This window comes from Amphiura filiformis, chromosome 14, assembly GCF_039555335.1.
Source record: "Amphiura filiformis chromosome 14, Afil_fr2py, whole genome shotgun sequence".
Lineage (NCBI taxonomy): Eukaryota > Metazoa > Echinodermata > Ophiuroidea > Amphilepidida > Amphiuridae > Amphiura > Amphiura filiformis.
Window position 1 is genome coordinate 66,597,806 of NC_092641.1, and position 6,000 is coordinate 66,603,805.

Consider the following 6,000-nt stretch of genomic DNA (forward strand, 5'->3'; position numbering starts at 1 on the left):
ACGACGATCCAAAAACCCAAGGAAGATGCCAATCTAAAAGTTGCAGTTTGGCACATTGCATGCCCTATTGATTTGTACACAAAGCGTCCGTGAACAAGATAACTAGCGCTGTGCTTTCATTGATTAGCACGAAAAACTAGCGTCATGCTTTCATTGATTAGAACACAAAAGTGCAACTTTTTATTTCGTATCTTCATCAGGTTTTGGACTACCGTTTCCTTAATTCTCAACCAATTTCAACAAATAAGGTCTTGAATCAGAGCTAAAGAGTACAGGCATCGGCTGCTTGTTTTAATTTTGACACATTTGTCTTTATTTAGGATATACAAGGGTGAACACAACTGGTACCTTAATTTTTTGGCTTACTGTATATAATAACTGGTTCACTACTTCACGCAGTCTATTGCTGACCATGGCCAGATGGTTGTACACAAAAGTAAATAAAACAACATCAAACAAACTAATACACAAACCTGATTTGGTTGATTTTCTACTGGTGCCCAAGTAATATAACCACCTCTGAAATGAGAAGCCCCAGCCATGTACAGAAAACAGAGTAGCCATGCTAATCTCAAGAAACCATGTTTTATTCCCATCTTGGATGTCCACTAATTTTCCGCACGGGGATCGACTGCAGACGACAAGTTCCAAATTTTCTGTAAAAAAATAATTCTCAGAATTATACATTTTCAAGACCATATTTGAAATCAGCATGAAAAATGTTTTGAGTACATACAAGCCCAGTTTGGTTCAGTGGATATCGAGATAGCTCTTGATATACCCCCCCTCGCTTCACACACACACACGCACATTTTCGATGGTTAAGGGGGTACTACACCCATTGAATTTGTTTGCATTTTTTTTTTTTTGCATTTTGTGAAGAAATTACGAAAAAAATTGGACAAAGTGGTATGCAAAATGAAGGGGCAAATCTTATCGTTTTATTGGTGGCATCGGTATCAATGTAGCTTACATGCTTTTAAAGGTAGAAGCCAAAAGGTGGTACATCACTGATGTTTTAAATTCACTTCATTTTGGAAAGCTTACTATCAACGGATTTCGTTAAAATTTTGGATATGTGTTACTAACACATTAGGGAAAAAAAGTTGATATGTAAAATGGGAATAAGTGGTTCCTGATTTCTTTCATGCGTTCATGAACTTGGTGCTCCACACCTATCAAAAAAGGAACTGGTTAAAATACTTCTATTTTCAATGTTGAGCTATATTTTGTATTTTTAACTTGCGACATTATTTCACTGAAACTTAATTAAGCCATAGGTAACAGGTTTCCACAACCATACTACAGCAATGTTGAAAAAATTGTATTTCTTGTCACCTATACCACCATATTGGGTAGTTTTCCGTGAGCTTAACTTTTGTGATTTTGGTAACTATTTTATATTTATTTGCGAAATCCATCTCAACTAGGCATTCTAAATTGTACTCACCGTTTACATCCCAAGGTATATTAGTATATCCACCTTGCACTTCTCGATATATATCCAGAATAAATAATAAAGACGGAATATCAAAATTATGCCTCATTATGATATAACATACTCTCACATGTGTATTTAACCTGACATACGGTGACATAATAGCCTTTTCTTCTCTTAACAACACATTTTGACTAATGACTATGCATCCACTGTGTAAGTGTTTATTTAATTTATTCAGTGTTAATATTAACTGTTATTTTGCATGCACCACTAGATTCTCTATAGAGAGTATAACAAAGGATTTAATGTATTCTATTCATGTGTACTACTTGAACATGTTGAATAGAATAAATTATGGTTTGTTATGAAACACACATCTGAGTTACTAGGATACAGTAAACAAAAAATATATAGGGCTAAAATGACTTACTAAAATGGTTTAAAAGCACTTTGTATGTAGGGATATTTTATAAGTTCAGGACATGAGGTGATGAACATATTTATGTACTTCATAAATTTGCAAGAAAAAAAAGAAGAGGGGTACTGATGAAAACCAGGGTATTGTTCCCCTTAAAGCATTCTCTCCAAGTTTTTCAATGTAAAGTGCCTCTGTCCTTAGTAAAAGTAATAAAAAACGGTTACACAATGACTAGAGTTCTAGGGCTTGATAGAGCGAGTTTATAGTGGCTGTATATTGGGGGGGGGGGCCACTTCAATATGAAATGGATAATGGATATAGGTGTAGGGCTGGCACTTTCGCAGTAAGGGGCATTAGGTATGAGAGCAAAATGTCGAACAATATGGGGGTCAATGGGTGAGAGCATGTTTTTTGGCATTCGGTGAGAGCAAAATGTACAAAATATGGGGTCATTGGTTGAGAGACGGACCATTTGGATCTAAATTAGGGGGCATTTGGTGAGAATATGACCTTTTTTAAATGGGGTCTTTGGGTGGGAGCCAAAAGAAGCCTCGAAAATTGAATTATTAGTTCTAAATGGCTTCAAAAAGTAACAAAGTCAGTGATAGATGACTCGTTGCTGTTCAAATGGAAATAAAAGGGTCTCTGGGTGAGTACAGATCTTAATATGGGATCTTTGGGTGAGAGAGCATCTGCTCATCAAAAAATATGGGGTTTTTGGGTGAGAGCGATGCTGAAAAGGGGGTCTTAACAGCCCTACATACGCGTCACCTCCAAAGTTGGAGTGCCCCCCCCCTGATGAGCTTCACGTTGAGGCTAGAGACCGTTGTATTTGAAATCTAGTCGGATTCGCTGAAGCATGACACCGCGTAAAGCAATGGAAGTTCAGAAGTAAATACAGCCGATCACGACGGGCGATCGCCTCAAAAATGTTGCTAAAACTGCACTTCAACACAATTTTAGACTGTTCAAAATAGGCAAATTTTACTTAAAAGATACATTTGACTCATCCAAATAATTTTCATCCAAATTTCACCATTAACAGAATGAATAACATCCGTTGGAAAAAATGTCAACGCTGTCCGACCGAAAAACGATAGCAACGTACTAGTCCGAATAATCAGTCCCAGAACAAAATATTATTAATTTCTGACATGATCGTGTAGCAACGTACGTACTCAAGCATCAAATGCGTAACTATCGTGTTACTTGAGAACTCTAGCTTCGAATTTGCACTATGCCCAATAAAAAGTAGACCATTTCGAGGGCTCTATTTGGTGTACAAGTTCTGAACAGTAAAAAGCGACCATATATTTGCTGAAACAATAGAGATTCACCTTACCAGACAGCAAATACGCAGAACCAGACATAATTTGAGGCAAGCACGATTAAATCGGTGCATTTTGAAAAGTTGGCCTCTGTACATGAGGTATTTGACATTTGACCAAATTTACTCTATAACTAAGCATTCAAGTGCAATATGACAATTGACTTTTTTTTATTCCTACAAGGAGAGAAATAGTTTGAAGTATATTACAACATGATAGAACAAAGTTTACATTTTGGCCTCTATTATAACCTTTGACCCCTCGTGGGAATCATAGATGCCATATAAAAAATGGAACCAATTGTAGTTGCTAGACTGCGGAACTCAGTCCTCAATGATAGTCAGTCATTTATCTTTTGGTCGTTATATGACTATCATTTGAGATGTTTTGATATATGAAGAATGGCAAAAATCATTGGTTCCACTAATGTAGCAAGACAAAATGCAAACTCGTATGTATCCGCATAGGGCCATGTACTATTATAAAATAGTTGAAAGAAGTAAAGCAATCTTTTGAATAACTGTTACATACCTCTAAAAGAACAGGACTTATGGTTGCAGCGAGCCTTGTAATTGAAGCATGCAGCAAACACTAACGTCCGTACGTCTTGATGTCAAGCAGGACGGTTTCAATAATTATGGTGTTTGATATGCCGCAGAGATCGGCTTTATAACTTCCACAGTGTTGCCAAAAACCCAGTCCAAATAACAGGTAAAATCATCCGATTTTTTTGCCCAATTTCCCCCCTCAACCCGAGACAGAGACAAGAAACTAGCAGGGAAGCTGCTGTATATCGCGGTATCCAATGTAAAAAATTGGATAACTGTTGTTATTATTTGTAATTTAGGGACAGGAAACGTTTCGGTTAAAATCTTCGAAAGTCGCCCAATTGCGCTACCAAGGCTCGGGTTTGGTCCGGTAAGTCCTAGAAATCCTTCAAGCATCATGAACATAACGAATAACAATTGACAGTGGTGACAGAACATTGTAGGATTTTGGGCATTATACTAATTTATAAACATCACCAGTTATCGAAACATACAAGATCGATTATTCCAACGAACACATTATAGACATGGTTCAAACAGGTGATTCTATTGTTGTCATTCTGCTACCTACAAAGAAGAAGTAAGCTCAAGTTAAGCCTATTACACAAGTAATATTGTTATGTAATACAACACTTTGTCAATGCAATAAGGTGCTATGTACTTTGAGCGTGTTTATACGCTGTAGAAGTGACGTCATAATCGGATTAACTACCATAGCAATAGATGAATACAATTTTTGAATATACCGCGCTGCACTGCAACAGGTTGCACTCATCACCTGTCTTCAATCAGAGAAGATGATCTCTGCTTCAATCAAATAATATATTGAATACAATGCCGCTCTTTTCAAAGAAACTAATCTTACAGGTGCAAGTGATTAGCATTTCTTTGAAATCTATGGTTCAATGCATCGGTACCACATGAACGTTGTAGTGCCGGGCAATATTGCCAAAATTGTATTCATCTATTGCTATGGTAGTTAATCTGATTAACTACGTCACTTCTACGGCGTATAGCGGGACGTGGTCTAATTCTGCATAAAACTGGGCAGCATTATTTCTATAGATCTGCTGCGCATTCAAATTCGTAATTTCATTTGTGCCTATGCTAATTATGTTTACACAACATGAACTTACGTGTTTTCAAGCAAATTCGCCGATAATAGGTGATCAAAAGCGATCGGAATGTTACAAAAGTACAGATCGCATTCAGCTTACTTCATATGAGATGATCTTTGGAAAAATACGGCATAATTTATCTTGGTGCTTGCGGAATGCCATGCAGTAAAATATTTTAATGTTTTAAAAAACGTTGCGGCAATTCATGTTTGACAACTAACAATCGGCGTGTCCTTCGTATCCTCCACTGTCAATTTTTATCCACTCACTAATCCTCACAAAAGCTTTGTGTTGATTACGTAATGTGTGGAGGCAAATTGCAATAAGTACAAGGAAATAATGAGTAGGGCGGGCTCCGAGCCGGGTTTCTTCTTCATCTTACGTAACAGTATTGTTCTCCAAAAAAACCCGGAAGTTTGTCGTCTGGCGCTCTAGCTGAAATACAGCAAGATAATGTAAGATAGTAAATGTAAACCTGTATTTGAGCTAGAGTATCTCGAGCTACTGCACACTGAAAGATAACACTTGATTTCGCCGTAGAAGTAGTGATGTAACAGGATTAATTACCATAGCGACCGAAAAAACCCCCTTTTTATGAATGTAATGCCCTGCACTAGATGTACGCTGTAACTCTGCATCGCATCATAGAGGTTGTACATATGACGCATCAGACGTACCAACGCACTGAATGGTCTATTGTTCTATTGTGTCCGATTTGAGCGCTGACATATTGGAAAATGTTGCCAATCAATATTCATGAGAGTGTACATTCAACGTCCAATTTTCGAAATTGGGTGACTTGTGCTTGGCAGGTGTAAAATACATCTGACTAGGCGTTTTCAATACGTAACGCATAAAGGCATTGACATCATCGATTGGCTGCCGATAGTGCTGTTAGTGTTAGGTCTATGTGTGTGTGTGTGTGGGGAGGGGGGGGGGGGGCTGTGTTTAGTTTCTATAATAATTATTATAAGGCCTACATTTATTTGCCATTCCTTTCTTTTCCTTTCTCTGTACTTGCTAAAGTATCACTCCCTCTTCTTATCCCCCTTCCCTTCTCCATCCCCTCTTACGTTTTGTCGCCTCTCATTCCTATCATTTTCCTTACCGTTCTATTTATTTACGTCTATTTATTTATTTCTCTTTA